Source organism: Ostrinia nubilalis, chromosome 20, assembly GCF_963855985.1.
Source record: "Ostrinia nubilalis chromosome 20, ilOstNubi1.1, whole genome shotgun sequence".
Taxonomy (NCBI): domain Eukaryota; kingdom Metazoa; phylum Arthropoda; class Insecta; order Lepidoptera; family Crambidae; genus Ostrinia; species Ostrinia nubilalis.
In genome coordinates this window covers 1,074,415-1,093,739 of record NC_087107.1, presented here as the reverse complement: position 1 = coordinate 1,093,739, position 19,325 = coordinate 1,074,415, and the positions used below count along the sequence as shown (strand labels likewise).

At 34.9% G+C, this 19,325-nt stretch overlaps 4 non-coding genes across 4 annotated transcripts; 1 reads left to right on the top strand and 3 right to left on the bottom strand.

Annotated features, from left to right (window-relative positions):
• The first annotated feature begins 9,426 nt into the window (after positions 1-9,426).
• Positions 9,427-9,515, top strand: Trnay-gua (transfer RNA tyrosine (anticodon GUA)). The gene is given in 2 exon segments: positions 9,427-9,463; positions 9,480-9,515. It is a non-coding gene; the product is annotated as a tRNA-Tyr (tRNA).
• A 4,358-nt stretch (positions 9,516-13,873) lies between these two features.
• LOC135081931 (5S ribosomal RNA) lies at positions 13,874-13,992 on the bottom strand. The gene has a single exon (XR_010259303.1). It is a non-coding gene; the product is annotated as a 5S ribosomal RNA (ribosomal RNA).
• Positions 13,993-15,422: 1,430 nt separating this feature from the next.
• On the bottom strand, positions 15,423-15,541 carry LOC135081922 (5S ribosomal RNA). The gene has a single exon (XR_010259293.1). It is a non-coding gene; the product is annotated as a 5S ribosomal RNA (ribosomal RNA).
• Positions 15,542-18,333: 2,792 nt separating this feature from the next.
• LOC135081932 (5S ribosomal RNA) lies at positions 18,334-18,452 on the bottom strand. Its single transcript, XR_010259304.1, has one exon. It is a non-coding gene; the product is annotated as a 5S ribosomal RNA (ribosomal RNA).
• Positions 18,453-19,325: the final 873 nt, after the last annotated feature.

Below are 19,325 nucleotides of genomic sequence, written 5' to 3'. Positions count from 1 at the left end.
TCCCTACATGTACAGAGCTGATTTTCCCATAACACTTCATTTGCAATACTATTTCGTTCCCGACATTCGTCCCATAGGCTTAGTGGACGCGAACTCCGAAGCTTGTTTAATTAGTCCACGATTGTGTAAGGTGTGTGATAAATGAAGTGACAAGTTTGCATCTGGGTTGATATAGTGGAGTTTATTAATCTGTGATTGTTCGAGACCCTTGGGGTAAATAGTTAATGTGATGAACAGTGAGCACGAGAATTTTATATTCGGATTGAGGAACTATTTCTGCAATCAGCCTAAATTGACTCATTTTAAAGTAATATTCGTACTGATATTTAAATAAGCCTGTCTATTGCTAATCAGTTTTCTCCTCATTGAAGTGATTTAGGCGGCGTACAGATTTTGTGACCCAAGAAAAAAATATAAGCATTTTATTACGTTTTCTAAAAGAGGAATATGTACGCGATGTCTTTAAGGGACAGACTGAAAACCACGTGACAAAAATTAGTTATACCTAGTAGAGATTCACACAACAATTTCATAGCTGTTCCTGCGATTGTAGTCTGCAATCTTCTATATAAACTTTATAAACGAAATATTATGGACTTCACTAAAAATACTGTCTAGTTTCAGTATATTCCCACATTTTCCAGCATGAGTCACATTAATAACAGCATCCGCATATTTACCCGAGCTCATTCGCCGTCTGAGTCCCGTGTAGCACACATAAGCACTTACTGGAGTTTGTTCTCAAAATACTGAGACAGTTCCTACGGGATTGAGAGCGATCCACTACTACTAGTCTAAAAGAAATAGTTATACCTACCTACTTTAATAAAAAGTTATATTGCTAATAATTTGTTGGAAGATAGATAAAAATCAAAGTTTAAAATTGAATAAAATTAAGTACTCAGTAAAAAAGTGCTAATGCCAATGCTAATGTTAATGACCATTACATAATTTCTTCACAAACATGTATAAATTATTAGGCAATACGTTAATCAGTAACTTTAAGGCCGAGTTGCACCATCTTACTTTAACTTTGACAAACGTCAAAAATCTGTCAAACTCCATACAAAAAGCACAAGTTATTGTTATTTTTACTGTCAAAGTTAGGTGGTGCAACTCAGCCTAAGTCATTGAAAAAGTCTTTATCATACATTATTAGTTCTTGCAGACAAACCGACATGTCTATCACGTATCTCCAGCAATGCTGACTTTAACTTCTCGTTTGTGGAATCGATATACGTCACGTTCGTCAAACAGCAAAATTTCGATAACTACACGTCACTCATACGCTCTCAGGTTCTCCTTATATGCATCTTTTAATAATTGACAGCTCGTTTCTTTTCCGTCAGTCCATCGATATCAAATGTCATTTCATCGCTACAAAATTGCTCGACAATTTTCTAAAAGTCACTCCATCATCATCATCATTTCAGCCATAGGACGTCCACTGCTGAACATAGGCCTCCCCCAATGCTTTCCGTGTTGATCGATTGGTAGCGGCCTGCGTCCAGCGCTTTCCTGCTACCTTTACGATGTCGTCGGTCCACCTTGTAGGTGGAAAAAGGTCACTCCGTTATCGAAAAATTCTAGATTTTTATCTTAATGCTGAAGGAACAATAGTAAGACCTAGACCAGATCTAGCTATTACCATATTTCCGCAGAGCGTTTGTCTTTTTAGCACATTTGTCCCGGAGCAAGAAAAAGGCTTGGGTGAGGAATTGGGCTCTTTCTATCATAGCAGGGAAATATGCACGATTGCCTAGGGTTGCCTAATGTTGAATTATATTGACGGTAGGTGTAGGATATTAATACATATTGTAGGACCCCTGAAGTTTAAATAAAAGAGGATAAAAACCTGTTTACCTTTATAAAAGTGTTTTGTTGCAAAATCCCGTAGCAGTGATAATTTACCCATGAAGTTTGTTTTGTGGTTACATACAAAACCATATGCCGTTATAACGTTAAGATTATGGTTTCTTTCTCAAATCCATTTTCTTACTCATATTTATTGCAAGAATCTGTTTGTTTGGCGTGGGCTAAACCACAGAACTACTAATTTTCATAGATTGATCGTTAGAAAACGAACGAATATAGTAGCTACTGTGCATTGTTCAGTTTAATATGATAGTACGATAGATATTTCCGCACGCTGACCTTTCTTCTTGGCTGCTTAAACTGTTCGGTTTGAAATGGCACTAAATACTTTTTGAGGAATAAAATGGTGATCCAAACAATATCCGCAACGCGACAACCCTGAATATGCAGATTATTAAAAGGGGAAAATATTTTAACTAAAAATTGTAGCGCGAACGTAATCCGACAGCTTCTTATATAAATCTTTTCTTTAGCCAATTTAATTTATCACTGAAATGCTATTTACATAAAAACGTAATAAAGCATAGGCTCTATTTACGAATGTTTTTCCTTGTAAACCTTTGGTATGAGTTGACAGAGTTCGTCGATATTTTCAAAATAATTGATAAGCGTTTTAAAACTTAACAATTTTCATCAATCCATAAACTCATTTTCATTACAATTAAACTAGTTTATTCAAAAATAAACCTTATCACAATTAATTGTAACACAGATCAGTATTATCGTAATGTTACAAAATTAAATATAGTCTGCAATATCTAAATACCAAAATCAATATTGAACCTTAACATCATCACCACAGAGTTTGCAAAAGCAGTTTATGATTAACAGAGTAGGGTGACCACCATTCAATCAGCAGCGGGACATAATCATAAAGCGTCCGGAATGCCGTAAATTCGGACAGCCGTCCGGGCCGTAACTGTCCGATATAAAAGTCCGGTTATAGTCGCCACGGTGTATGAAGGGAGCGTAATTGATACTAGATTGTTACGGTTTTTTGGAGAACATAAAATATAAATAGTATTCAAAATCCTTATTATGTATGTTGTCAGCATTAATAACAACGTTACTACTTTGTCAGTAAGACTAGGCGCAGACTATCGATTTTTAGTTGGCCGATAGTTGTGCCCGATTTTAAATTGTATGAAGAATCGGCCAAATCAAATCGGTGTAATGTGCGCACTTCCATACTGATCAACTGCCCGACTAAACTATCGGCCGACGAAAAATCGATGATCTGCGCCTAAGCCAACTTTAAGTTTATTCTGTAGCTACTCCTACTAGTACTTGAATTAGACATTTTGTGCTAAGACATTGCTCTGAAGAATTACAATACCTTTTTATCTGAATAGAAAACTAATATCCTAAGTGAAATAGTCAAGTTGTATTCAAAATCGGCCTTCTTCTTGAATTTGTAGTAAGTACAATATTTTCTTTTAATTTAATTAGACTTACCGTATCATTCTGTGTGGTTTTACTCTTTGCTATCCTAAATTTTGTGCCTTTTACATTTGACTTTCTAAGTGTGAAGGCAATGTCTAGTTTTTCAAACAACTGTCAATTATAGCTTCAAAATCATGAACAATTATCGAGATAAATAAATAAATAACTCAATACAGACGTAGACAATAAACCTCCGCCATTAGCATCACGCACACATGCGCGCGCCATTAATGAGCCGAACCGTAAAGTTTACGAGCGGTGCGCGGTGCATCCGTAAAAATGATCCGCGCGTGACGTCATCAGATCGTACCGGACGTCCAGTGGGGTTTACATGAGAAGACACTGATCGTGGTGTTTGGAGTCGTCGATATTTGAGGAAGTGTGGACATTATACAGGGTGTTAGGTAAATGGGTATATGAGCCGACACTAGCCCATGTTAATATGGTCATATAAATGGTATGGTGAAGTCAGAAAATTGATATCTGCATTTTAATTATTTTAATTTTCATACAAATCGGATTTTATAAAATTTATTTTGTATGAAAATTAAAAAAATTAAAATGATGATATCAAATTTCTGACTTCACCATACCATTTATATGACCATGTTAACATGGGCTAGTGTCGGCTCATATACCCATTTACCTAACACCCTGTATAAAACTCATCTTGATGAAATAATACGGATTCTAATTATTTATGGACAATTTTTGTCTTCAACTGAGAATGCTTTATGAACTTTATAATTCTCAACCCATAGTCTTCTCATTTGTGTATTATTACTTTCTTTTAAATGTATTATCCTAAAAATTTATGAAGTATTCTATGTAATTGACGGTCTATGGAATTCTACAATCTATTTATTTTTGCCTTGTGCAGTTACTTTTTTTTTGTTGTTAAAACATCATCTAAGTAATTAGTAGGACAAATTAAAAATTTGAAAAAAATGTGGTAAATTAAAAAATTCCCACGTCAATGGTGTCACCAAACCAAAGTAGGATATCACAAAACAAATCACTGTGTAGCCAAAAGTCGTCCCATATAAACTCCATAGGCAGAAGCAGTCAGTTTATGAGCTTCGATTGTCGTAATTCATTGGAGCCATAAACGGTACCAATAATGTAAAAATGGTTGTTATACTGATAATAGTGTATTGTGAGAATAATTTAAGAGCGCACTTCTTAATAGCATCTAAAAGGGATGCAATGCACTTAATTTTAGTATTTATGTTTTTATTAGATAATCAAGGCGATCAGGGGTTAATGTTCTGGTGAAATATTTTACTATTTGAAGTGTCTGTAATCTGTATCAGTGAAAAACTAAATTTATGCAATTTTCCAAATTTTAAAACAGCCACAGCCCAAACCACTGGACGGATCGGGCTGAAATTTGGCATGCAGGTAGATGTTATGACTTAGGCATCCGCTAAGAAAGGATTTTACGAAACTCCACCCCTAAGGGGGTAAAACGGGATCCAAGCGTACGAAGTCGCGGGTGGCCGCTAGTAGAAACATAAAATAATGTACATCTTCAAATCAAAATAAACTATTATAGGGCAAATTATCCCAATTCAGAGACAGTTAATTTGGAGTTCCATTTCATTTGAAATACATTATCGCCTCATCAACATCATTACCAGACTTATTTTGCCAAATTAAAGATGACCCTCTTGATTGCGACCGAGTGATTTACTTCATAATCATCAGGTAATTTAGCCTCTTCTACAGGACCCTCTTTAATTTACCGGAGGCAAATGTAGGATTTGGCGGGCTGGTCAGATGGGTTGGGGATTACCTCAACAACTAATTACCGACCAGTCATCAAAATTCATTCACCTCTACCACTATCCTTAATTTATACCATTCATTACAGCATATTCAGCTTTGATTACACCTACGATTATTACCCTTTCAATGAGACTAATGAATGGTCACAAACAAATATGTTCGTCATAATTGGCGATAATTCAGCCATTCAAATTTGGTCGCAAATCAGAGCCCGTATCGTCTATGGGAAAGTAGTCTGTTTAGGGTCAAGGAGACAAAGGCGGTGGACAGGGCCCACCCTTTTGTTTGGAACAAAAAAGGCGTGGAGATGCGTTGAGTTTATTTAAATAGTAAATGATAAAAGATTTTTGTTTAACAGTTTTACCTATTTTATTTATGAATATTTGCCAAAGTATTTTAACTGTTTGCCATATTTCGAGTGGACAAAACTTTTTTATTTCAAGAATCAAGAAATACATATTATTATGCACTTGAACTGTTATGCAATCCAAAATTGCAATCATTTTAGAATAAGAATGTTGAGAAAAACACAATCAATATTGTACTAATAGTTTTATCGACAATGCAATTAATGACATACATAGATCGTAGGTTGACCACTAGTACATCACTAGTAGATCACAAAACCTTAAATTACAAAATATTGGAATGGCACAAGTTTTTTGGATGAAGAAAAAAAATAAAAACACCAGACATAATATCTGGCACATAAAAAAAAGCATCTCCACAGCATTCGCTATTCAAATATTCAAAGCGCGCGTTTCCGACGCAATGAAGTGGACATTTTTTTTTTATTTCGCATTGATAGCCAGCATCCAACAATTAAGGACGGCCACGCGCAGCTCTTATGCAAATGGCGTATTGACTCCGCACGCCTTTCTTCTGGACCCTCCTTTTTGACAACCTTGTTCAAAATTTCAAATGTCAACTCTTTCTTTTTTTACTTAGAGTCTATTTTATCTGCATTTGTTTTTTGTTCGTTAGCAGTTTCGGATTTCAAAATTAAATTTCTGTTATCTTTAAACTCAACCTTATTTTGTTATTTAAAGAATTCATTTTGGTTAAATGAGTTAGTGTTTTGAGCTTGATTATTGATGGCTTCCGTTTCCCTAAGAGCGTGTAAGGGAGATGGTAGATAGAATTGTTTTGCATGCAGACCTTTAATGGACAGGACATCATGGGGGTTTATTGTACACTGACCATTTAGGTCAATAAAACGCGTGAGAATATTAATTTAGGGTCATAAAATGGAACACTTTAAGCCATAAAAAACTTAATTGCTTTAATTATTTATTATGGTACTTTTGTGTTGGTAAACTGAGATTCAGAATCCATTTGCGTTTGTCAATCAAACTTCTATTATCTGCTAACAGCAATAATAAAAGCGGTTAGTAGCAAAGAATTATATTGTGACTAACTGCTAACGTACTTCAACACATTTTTCCAAGGAATGCGCAATTTTTTGCGCCCGCATCGCACACTCCAAGAAGCCACACGCCTGCCGTTCATTCATCTTTCTACCATTCACATCTGTCCATCTAAAAACGCAACTTTCACCTTACCTCGTTAGGCAATTAAGACTGCAATTCCTTAGCATGGCATTTTACACAAAATAAAACCTAAATTGTGCTCTAATACTCAGAGTTAGGGTTGGATTTCAATTGACGCGTCGATACCAGGGTGACCAGGTGTTTCACGGTCGGTAAGACACGGAGGGGTGGTCTATGACTCACGCTGTCCTTAAGGTCAGACGACACGTGGTCACTTTTTGCAATCGTTGACCTTTAAGTGGACAGTTTTTACATGACTTCCGTTTAGCTATACGTTTTGCGGAAAATGTCTAACGGTATTTGAATTTTTTTAATTACAATTTCACGGCCGAAGTTTGAAAAAAAAAATCCTATTCTTGTGAATTTATTATTGTGGTGTGATTGCATTTTTATTGTTGAATGAAATAAACCTAATTTAATATTTAATTCAAGATATCACTTACCAATTCTCGTCACGAAAACAGATCTGAAAAAAGAAAATAAATAGATTAACACCTGGACTAGAAAAAAACACAAAATTTTAACTTAATACAATAAGCTCCTTTTGATGTTCGAAAACTTTAGGGGCATATTCTATGAACAGAAACTTCTCTAGAGTTCTAGGAAATTAACAAAAAGAACACGTTTTATTCATTTGTACATAATTTTAACACACTAGCTTTGCTGATGAGATAAACTGCGCTTTTGCCAACCTTGTCCACCTACTACCTACCTACCTATGTATTCATAATAATACAAGCACCAAAAACGATAGATTAAAATACTAATATAGAAATTGTAATGCAAAAAGCAATCCATAACTGACTTAAGGTATTAATTGCAATGTGCAAACACTTACCGTATCGCAAACATCTGTCTGACCTTTTGACACGCGGCGATTGCCCGACCACGCCTGGGCGTGGGCATATTAATGAACGATGCTTTTTGCCCACACCTCGCGTATTAATAGTATGTGAAAAAATAATCACGAAAAGTGGATCGTAAGCGTGGTCACCGTAGTATTTGCGAAGTTAACAGATACTGCATGAATTTGCGACTTGTTTTGCGCTTTAATATTAATATTTTAAATATTGTTCTGTTGCTATACTTAAGTAAATAAATAAGTTACTATCAAGGTACCTATTGACAAAATTATATTTAAAAAAATTCAGTGCTCGTTGAAATTAGGATTTCTCTCACTTAGATAATTATTAATCTCAAACATTCCTGTTGATGTATCTGGGTGAACCTTACTTCAGTCTGATCATTACTTTCCAGTTTCCACGAGGGAAGGTGAGAACTTTCTCGTTGTGATACTTATTTTTAACATAATTTTAATGAAAAAAATGTATTGGCTTTATTAGCATGTTTTCTATCTGAGTTTCTCCCATATTCTACGTATAACTATGGCCACCGCGAGCAGATGTCGTTTGCTATGCCCTTACATCGCGTGTCGTGACATGCATTTTGCAATACGAGTGCATCGTATAATTGCTTTTATTTGCACTTTAACAGTTGTATTATTTGCCTTACTAAAGCACAAGCTAGATGCTTTACGCGGTTGTGAAATAAAATAATAGTAAAACAATACTTTTGAAAATTTTAGCCTATTGTAAATAGCAGTAAACTTTCCGCATTCCACAAACTTACGTCATAAAAAAGTCCTAGGTAGAAGCAAAGATGGTGCCACATTCAAACGGAAACAATGAATATCTCCAGAGACTCAATTTGCATTAACAGTCACTCCCAATTCCAAGTTCAAAAACAAAAGACGGTTCGAAAAATTCAAAACAAAATTCGAACGGAAAAAATGGCGTCGCAAATTCCCGCGCAATCAAGAATCAGCACTTCGCGATCCGCATCACGGCCCCAGATTAGTCACCCCAGTGGCTCTCAAATTAAATCCATCAGAGGAAATTGTGACAAACGTCATCCGTCATTCCAACCCCTCATTTGCATGAGAAAAACTGTTGAAGAACAACTATTTATCAAATGGCGGAGGACTTCCGGCGGCCATGACAGTAGGCGCGACGCGATTCCGCCCGCCATCTTTGAGCGTTTCCGGGTGCGGGTGGTGTGATAATTTCTTACTAGAAGTGGTTTAAAAAAAACAGTAGTAAATGCTTTGTTTAATCAGGAGAGATACGTCTGGTGATAGAGATAAATAAAATTTGTAAAATAAATTTAGCATTGATAATTTTTTGTGCATAAGATACGTTTTAAGACCATGATCATTTTTATTACTCATTACGAGTATATCGGATGCCACCATTATTATAATAATTTAACTATAGAATTCCCATTAAAACTAATAGCATTAATTCCCTTTACAGTGTTTTGCTATTCAAAATATCTAGGCGTTTATTTCAAACCGAAACTGTTTACCATCTTTAAGAACCACATCCAGTAATTCTCACTTCAAATACAAATCATGGTAACGGGGGATGATTCGCGAGCAGATAATTTAGTGGTTCGCCCGCCGTGAAATATTCGGTTCGTCAGCGCTGATTGCGATGCCCTATCAAGATCGACGCCATTTTGTTTCGTGGTGCGTGCGCGACTGAAAGTATTTACGGAAAACTTTATTTTTGTTCCTAAAGTATGTTCCAATAAATGAAAGAATGCGGAGAATACTATGATACCCACTAAAATCATTACAGCAGCAAGCAGATAATTATTATTTTTGTATTATTTATATGGACGGTGGCGCCACCAAACCAACTTGTGAACAACTTTACGTAACAGTGCTGAGTCACAGAAGCGCACACACAATTTTGCACGAACTCCCACACCTTCGATAGCTCAGTTGGTAGAGCGGTGGACTGTAGCTGGTATAAAACTGTCATCCATAGGTCGCTGGTTCAAATCCGGCTCGAAGGAAATTTTTTGCACTTTTTACAAACGATTTTTTTAATCAACACAAAATGTAAAATTAGTTACAAATAAATTAATTAAATGTTGTTGAAATATTTAAAAATTGATACTGAAGCTTTTGCTAGAGGATCCTCATCACTTCGTGTTAAAAAAACACACTTACTTGCAATTTACAATCATACTATCACAACTTGTGTTTACATAATTTATTTTATTTTTAGAGAAAAAACAAAAATACCTTATAATGATTTTAATCGGATTGCGCTAGCGCATAGGAATCTAATACGCCACTAAAGTTTAAATATGTGATAAAATATTAAAATGTTTTTTTTTTTAAGTCGGTCCTATCAAACCTTTTTCAAATCGTATAAACAGGGAAAAATAGAAATTGTAATTAACGTACCTACAGAACAACAACCACAAAAACGTCAAATTAATTACTTCCCAGTTGAAAAGGAAGGACTCTGTAGAAAAAGTCCTCAATCGCATTAGAAGAATTCAATTCAGTTCCATTAGTAAGAATTCGTTTTACTTTAAATTTTGAATTGCCCTTACCGGTGTGGTGGTGAAGGCGAAAACGCCACAAACTTGCGTTTTGTTTATATGCCAAGTGTTATACATTCATGAAACGATTTATTTTTATTATTTTCTTAATTGATTGGAAAATAGCACAATGAAAAAAATCGTCTTGTATTTTTTTTATCCAAAACGATGAAGCTCTTGTCCTGTATCTCACCTGATGGTAAGTGATGATCAGGCCGAAGGTGGAAGCGAGCTTCACCCGGAATCCTCAACCACGGAGCAACTGGCTATCTTACCTCTAACTGCCGGAACACAACAATGCTGTTAACATTGTTGTTATGGCGACAGACTTAGGTAAGATGATGGTAGCTAGCCAGGCGGACTTAGAACAAGCCCTACCACCAACCAAACCGAACAGAAAAATCTGCCCCCACTGGGAATCGAACCCGGGACCTCTGCGTCTGAAGCAGGTGGTCTTACCACTAGACCACAGAGGCGGTTAAATTGATTGTCACAGCATTAATAAAAGCAAATTACCTATGGAATGTAATATAGGACTGATTCGGATGGCGGAGTAGCATGAAAATAGGGAACTATTTTTTAAGTCTCCATGTTATTTCTTTGTGTTAAAGAACAAAAACATTATTGTATTTTAAAATGAGCTTTTTAATGACTAAGGGCTGATTTTTCAACCGTTGGAAAACTTTTAAATGAAGAATAAGTTTGTCACATTGACAGTTTCAGCATAGGAAATGAATAAAAAAAAACAAAATGACAAGGTTATTCTTCAGTTCTAAGATATCTGGCAATTAAAAAATCAGCCCTAAATATTATAATCATAAAATATCTTTCTATAAAAATTAAAGAAAAATGCGATCACGACACATTTAAAAATGTTCACAGACGACTTTGTCGCAACCCTGTGCAAACTTTATTCGCATCTTAACCCTTAACCGCGGTGGCATCTCAGCGGAGCGTGTTGAATCAATTACAGGGGTCTATTGTGCCCGTCTACCAAATAAGAATTAATTTGGGAATCGAAAAAGTTAAGATCCAGTCGGTGGTTTGCTGTTGAGAATTCTTTCTTTTTTTGGTTGTTTGTTCGTTTACAATTTTATAGGGTGAGAATTCTCTAGGCGTTTCGTTTTGTGTGAAAATAATGATCTTGATTGTTTTTGAGGGGTTTTGTTTCGTTGATGTCAATATTTTTTTAAACTGAAAATCTTACATTTTTTTAAGTAAAAGTTTTGTTGAAAAATACTTGTACAAACATCACAATAATACTACCTATTTTATTTATACCATCTTAATACTAAGAGAATACAGAAAAAACTCCCAAGGCGACAGTCAAAGTACTATTATAAATAATAAATAAATAAATAAATACCCTTGGACATTTTACACTGCGCTTCTAGTCCCAAGCTAAGCAAAGCTTGTACTATAATGGGTACTAGACAATGGATATAAACATACTTAAATACTTTTTTTTGTAAATACATACTTATTATACATAGAAAACACCCAGTCCAATACAAACAAATATGTTCATGCACACAAATGTTTGTACTGTGCGGGAATCGAACCCGCTACCTCCGGAATAGAAGTCCGTTTCGAACCACTACACCAAACGGCTGACAATATTGGTAAATTGACAATATTATAGTTGGTATCATTAATTAATTTTATCATAATTAAAAAGAATATGCACCATACAATAACGTACGCTGTTACCAAATGATAAAATGCTTTAAGATTTTTATTCGAAATGTGAACCGTCTCGCCTCCACAAATCACATTCCCACCAAAACGGCCCAATTATAAGCAAATGAAGTTAACCCTTTGGATGCTTTGTAGAACTTTTTAATTGCTGTTAAATCGAAAAGGGATCGGTCTGAACCACCCATTGTTGGCGGGACATCATTAATCTATGTGGGTGGGTTGATTTCATGCCTTCATAGACTTGTTTTGACTTTTTTTGGGGATTGATGACACTTTTTGAGATTTTGAGTGTGAAAGATTTTTTTTCGTAATTTAATAAGATCCTATTGAGAAGCAGCTTTGTGGACAACGGCGTAGCAACATCTATGCTAAATAATGTTTTTTTTTTAATCAACTCGAGTATCTATAAAAGTCATTAAAGCTATTATTTATTGAAAATAACCTTTTAAAAATCGCTTTTAGACATTACTATGTAGTTTGAATCGAGTTTTAAAAACTTTTCTCAATACCTAACACCTAGAGTACTGGACTTGCATCAAAAATGTCTAATTTCATGTGCTGTCATTTAACATTTTAGCTAGATAGTAATTATAAAAATAATATACATTATTTAACCACCCAATCCCTGGTGAATATTGCCATTGATAATTACAGTGTTCCCGATCTGGCCCGCGAACAAATCCGGTAATTAATGGTGGCCTAACTCTTTGTCCGTGACGGCGGATAAATCGCAACACAGTGGCGTTGGTTCTCAAACTTTTGTTGAGTTAAAATGGGTTATTATTAAGCCATTGCACGATGGACGTGTCTTTGTATTTTTGTTGTTACTTACATAGTGTAAGGCTCTTGCTGTGAGTGAGGTTCTATAATATGAAAAATATGAGTTAGGCACAAATTAACACAAGAAAAAAAGAGAAATTTACGATAATTTTAAAGGCCCTATTTGTTAGCCCTCTAATAATTATTTTCTTCATAATATTGACATTGTATTTCTCTGGAATAAAAAAATCTTAAATATTAAGTAAGTACATATCTACATTATAAAAAATATTCAATATCCAGGACTGGTGGCTCGTAGTTTGGTGTTTGTTTATAATTAAAAACATCCCTGAATGCAAAAATTAAAATTTTTTATTTTTTATTTTTTAATGACAATAGCTTGGATTTTGTAATAGAGAAGATTATTGAAATCTTTAAAAAAATACATCACAACTTTGAATATCCATTCATTCAACCCTTTCCCGATTCATCTTAACCCGTCAGCGGCTGATGGATCAAGATATTAATACCGAAAGCGTGGCAAATCTGACCAACGTTAACCCTCTATGCATATTTAATTCCACCCGTTACCGCTAGGGTCTTCTTGACTGATGGGCGTGATTCGGCTTTCAAAAAGACTGATTGTGATGTGTAATGATGGGATCCGAGACGCAATTTGATTGTGTTTAGGGCCAAGATTGTGTCTACAGTTGTAAGGATCAAGAAAGGATGATGGAATGGTTAAGTAAATCTATACATTAACAGTCATTTGTCCTGATTGATAAACTTTCATTGCAATTTTAGCAAGTGTGTGGTAAACGCCTACAAAAACATTCATAGCAATATCACTGTAAGGACACAGCTTGACGATGTTGCTTGTTATTTAATAAAATGATTTTTTTTTATTCAACTAAACAAAAAAGGCGGCAAGGAATGGGTTAAGAATGAAAAATATTATTATATTTTTAGAATTTTAGATGCTAGTGACACAAAAATTTTTATGGTAGGAAGTACTTAGGAACGGTACTTCCACTAAGTTGTAAATCCAGTACCTAATGTAAATCAAAGTTAAATTCTGTGGTGTAGCACATTAGTACGTTAAATAGAGAGTAGAGTGGACGTTAAATAACACCAATGGGAAAACTTTGCATGCGATTATGAGAATTATTGAGCTAAATTGCCCGCATAGTATACAAATCCGCTAACTGGTCACCTAGCAATAAGTACAGTTCAACCAATGATTCTGTTTAGCTAAAATATTAACACAGTGTGCAGTGCGAGTGGAACTCAGAGGTTAAATTAGAAAAAAAGTATAAAATCGAACATGTTTACTGAACAAACTTCTCAGTTCGAGTGAAGCAAAAAGCCAACATCACGCGGTGTTCCCAGGCGGTCACCCATCCAAGTACTGACCGCGCCCGACGTTGCTTAACTTCGGTGATCGGACGAGAACCGGTGTTTTCAACGTGGTATGGACGTTGGCGATAGAAGGTTTGAAATAATGTGTGAAATATATCGATAACTATTATAATTTATATCGACAAAAATTATAATTTATATCGATAAAAATTATAATTTATATCGATAACCAGGCGGTCCACAGTTGCCAAGGACTTAGAGCGTGCCCAGGCAAATATTTAGTCAACGCATGCCCAGGACAGATTGTCCTGGCGCCTCAGAACAAGGATAGCCGACCCCAAATAATGGGAAAAAGGGCTAGGGAAAAGAAAAAGATATCAATACCTATTAAAATATTACAATTTACATGAATCATTATAACTTCAATTATTACAAAAAATTTACTAGATAAATAAAATTGATATAATACTTTTATAAGACAACAGCTTTTTGATTTCCTCAAAAATATTGAGGCGGACTGTACCCGCGTTCTACTTTAAAATTGCCCCTGATTAATAAAACGTTGGCGGGGCGAATTAATATGCAGATTAGTGATGTTGATCGATCGACGCAAGACGCATAATGTGCCCGCATGGTCTCGGGTTCGGGGCTCGATGGTGTCTCAGAATTTTATTAGTCTATTTTGATGATGTGAATGGCTAATTGAGGGTGTATAAAATAAGTTTATTAGCTTGTTTCTTTGGTTATCTCGTTTCGCTACTGGCAAAACAAAATATCACTTAATGTTGAGTAATTTATATGTTATTTCATACTTATCTATATGTATTGAAGAAAGTAACTTCTCTGTCAATGAAACAAGATCATTTGAAAAAAAAAAGATAAATAATAATTTTCAAGTATGAGATATTACAATTACTTACTTATCATAAAGTAATAAACATTTTCTATGTAAGTTAAATTAGTTTTTTTTTTATTTTGGTAAAGTTTTTGTAACGGCGCTGAAGAATTATTACTGTGAAATACCTACTGAAACGTATGCGAGTGAAGCTGCAAGCTGAAGCCAATTTTATACTAACTTTCAAAGCACGAAATCAATAAGTTAAACTTTTTAAATAAATTACACCACATGATTAATGTACCTTAACCTTCAATAGAGACGCTAATCGTAAACAAATGATACCGATTCGACACAGTTGGTTTACCATCGATTTATCGTGTCCGATGTCATCGATATTCGATACATCGTTAGTAAAAAACGCATAATTTGACAGGTTACGAAGATTGAGTAATGTTAGATGAAAATCGTTCAGGTTTTATTTGCCCATCGGTAGTGAAAGGGTTAAGTATTTTTGCATTGTGAATGATTGTAAAAATCTTTTGCATTTTTTTTTATTCTAATTTTTACTTCATTGCATTGCTGTTTTTAAAAAAGATTATAAATAATATTTAAAAAATTCGTAATGTGACAAAAAATATTAAAAAAATCGGTTTGGTTTAGCTATTAAAATATCAAAGTTACAATAATTGCGGCTGAAATAAAATGGTAGAGCAAAAAGCCAACATCACGCGGTGTTCCCAGGCGGTCACCCATCCAAGTACTGACCGCGCCCGACGTTGCTTAACTTCGGTGATCGGACGAGAACCGGTGTTTTCAAAGTGGTATGGACGTTGGCGACTGATACGCCGAAATTATTTATTTTATCATCAGTACGGGAAATATTTTTAAAACACAAAATGCAAAAAATGGGCCAAGCTCCAAAAAAAACCTATGTAAATTGCATTTTTTATCTGAATACTACGATATGCTGAGAATTTATAGCTTTCCCGTTGTAGTTTATAAATATCGAAATAACATTCTTTTACATGTTCATTTTATGTAGATAATTAATAATTAGGTAATATCCCACCTAATAACTATCTACATCGGCTCACATAATTACAAAGTTACATTGTGTTTGTATACCTACTACTTAGCACGTCCGTGTCAAATCAAAATAGCAATTCCGTCACTAATTAACAGTGATATAATTAGACGTATATTAGAGACAATTAACAGTTAATATCGCTGATACGGATCAAGTAATTAGGCGATAGCGAACTCGTATAGTATTGTAATGCTATCAGGTGGCGTAAAGCGGGTGTATATTGTGCAATAGTTTATTAAGATTTGCTAACAATATGTTCCATTTGAGAGGTAATTCTATTCAGATCAATACCTATATTTTTTATTAATATTACGACTCTATAGGTAAGTGTGCCTTACTTACCTATGGAAAACACTATTATATTAATAAACATTCGTTATTCAGGAAAAATAAGACAGGACCGAGAAGGACAAACCCCAATTAAATGGGAAAAGGAACAAAAGAGTCTAAGAAGAATAAAATTGTTGAGTCTAAAGCGATTGAACTGAAAGTTGTACTTTTTTGATAACTAGAGAACTCTTTGATTATTTTATTTTGTAAATAAATGCATCTTAATACATTTTAATTGGAATCAATTGAAACTTCTACATCTGATTATTATTATCTTTTCCCAGCATAAGTGTTACATTTTAATCACACTGTGTGTGATAATTAATGCGGTCGGTGACAAGAACCAATTACCTGTACTATCACTAATTCAATATACAATGTTATTGGCAACTAAGTAAGATAATACACTTTAGATTGATTTACACAAATTCACAGTAATAAAATGAAAATAATATGAAAAAACTTGGCATTGTTCAACATTCTCAATTTTTGAGGCCATTTTTCAGATAAAATAATCTAGCCGGTTAATCCCTAGACTGCTTGATATTCTTTATTTTTTATTCCGGTCATTATGAAAATCATCGGGCGAGGCTTATGTTCAGCTAAGGACGTCCTGTATGTAGCTGAAAAATGATGGTTATTCTTTCTTTTTAAAGTGTTTTATAATCTGAGAGATGATGATTGCGCGTAGGTAAATGAAATTGTTAACTAAAAATTAATTATTTTAAAAAAGTCAAAAAAGTCAAAATTTCTTTATTTGTTTAGACTAATAAATAGTTTTTACAAATCGTCATATGCTCTTAAGGAGCCTCTACATGTCTCATAATCTTTTTACCCTACCAGCGCTTCGAGACCAACATTTGGCAAGTGCTGAGAAGAAGCGCCGCAACAAACTCAGTCACCACTGTCTGCCGGTTAATATAAATAAATAGAAATAGTAGTAGTAGGTACATTCGATTCAGGAGCAGTTCACTGAATTTACCATGCATTCTTGTATGGTGTATCATAAGAATGGGTATACAAGATTGCGTGGTATATTAAACAAGGTAGTGACGTGCTAATATCTAGACTTACATATTAAGGTACTAGTAGAAATGACTCGCATACATATTATCTGGGGGCACGGCAGTGCCCCCACCAAGTCGAGCAAAAAAGCGGCACGGCCGTACCATCCTTTTCTCGAAGCAATTCAGGCCATTTTCGACCGCCTGTAACTTCGTTGTGGATAAAACTAGAAGGCTGAATTTTCATTAGCTATGCAGGCATTGTAAAGACACGGTATATTTAAAATTTCATTCAATTTGAACCAGTAGTTTAAGAATTATAACGGGTCAAAGTTACTTAATTTTGTCACTCACTGACTCACTGACTCACTGACTCACCGATCATCAAAACTCTAAGGCACTTCTAGCAGACCTAGAAGCTTCAAATTTGGAATATAAGTAGTGTTTGGTGTATGAATCAAGGAAAAACTAAAATATTTGGGGGCACGGTAGCGCAACCGCCAAGTCGAGTAAAATTTTTCAATTTCGGTCCAGTTTTCTAGATACATAACTGCTGTCTACAAAATACAAAAAGAAATGAGATCCCATCAAAAACAATACTTGTCAAAAAAACCAAGTCTCGCAACTCAGTTGTTCTACGGTAAAAAGTTGTGAGATCCATGTAATACCAAGTCCAGGCCAGGAAATCTTTAACGTTTTACATAAATATATTGACTTGGCCATCGCATGAAAACACGTGTAAATTAAATTATTTAGTGCGATGGCCAAGTCAATAATTTATGTAAAACGTTAAAGATTTCCTGGCCTGGACTTGGTATTACATGGATCTCACAACTTTTTACCGTAGAACAACTGAGTTGCGAGACTTGGTTTTTTTGACAAGTATTGTTTTTGATGGTTATATTTAATTAAAGGATCTGCCATCTAAACTAGCGTGTTTGTTATCAGAAGACTTTAATAATTTCGAAGGCCTTGTCACAATAATTAGCTCGGTGATCGATGTGGTGTTTTACCACAATTTGTGAACATTACCGTGTAATGGATGGGATGGGGCATCATTTTTAATTGTAGACAACAGCTTTCATTAGGGATTAAATAGTATTTAGCTTTTTTTGTAATAGAGGTTAGTTCCAAGTATAAAAAATTTAATGTAAATTAAACTAAAATACATTTTGCGTAATAAAATAGAAATAAGTGATAGCAAAAAGCCAACATCACGCGGTGTTCCCAGGCGGTCACCCATCCAAGTACTGACCGCGCCCGACGTTGCTTAACTTCGGTGATCGGACGAGAACCGGTGTTTTCAACGTGGTATGAACGTTGGCGACAGTTTCGCTGAAACAACATCTGCCGTTAAAAAAATTAACTTATTTAAAGCGACAGTGCTACAGAGCTCAAAAATAAAATGGAAGCAGTCGGAAAAAATTGCCCAAGATTCAATTAAACCTTGGATTTTTTTTTTCATCAAATTCTCAGCAATCTCTCAAGCAAAACTCTAATTAATATTATGATCATTGCTACTTAACAATATCCTTAAAAAATAAAGTTGATACAGTAGAATCTCGATTATCCGGACTTCGATTATCCGGATATCCGATTATCCGGACTCAATCTTCATGGCTCTAATTAACGATTTAGGGCCTAGATCCATCAATACGGCACAGCGCCGCCTGTGATATGGCTCGGCGCTGCCACCGAACACGGTACAGACGTCGTCTTGGTTCATTGTTAATAGAAATTGGTTCACCCAATGGTCTAAATGATGTAAATGAACCATTTTCTAGAAGTAAAAAGTTAATTATTGTCCGATTTTACTTTAAAATCGATTATCCGGATTTTCGATTATCCGGAGTACCCCTGGTTTTAATTGATCCGGATAATCGGGATTCTACTGTAATAGTAAAATATTTGAAATAATATCAACTTAGTTCCCACCCCTTGGCCACCATTTAATCGAATAATAGAAGAGGTAATGGGAATCAAAATGTTTACCATAACAACTAATAGGAAATAATCAAACGGTAATACCATTATGTCCAAATTCGATTGTCCAGGCTCACTCGATATTAGGTCTGACAATTTTCGAATTGGAATCCGTAATATATTCACCCCTAATGTCAGGGTGTCGAGTTGTGGTGCTGTAGGAAAGCTTATGGGGATACTCCTCTTGTGTATATTTTGCTTTGAGGAAAAGTAAA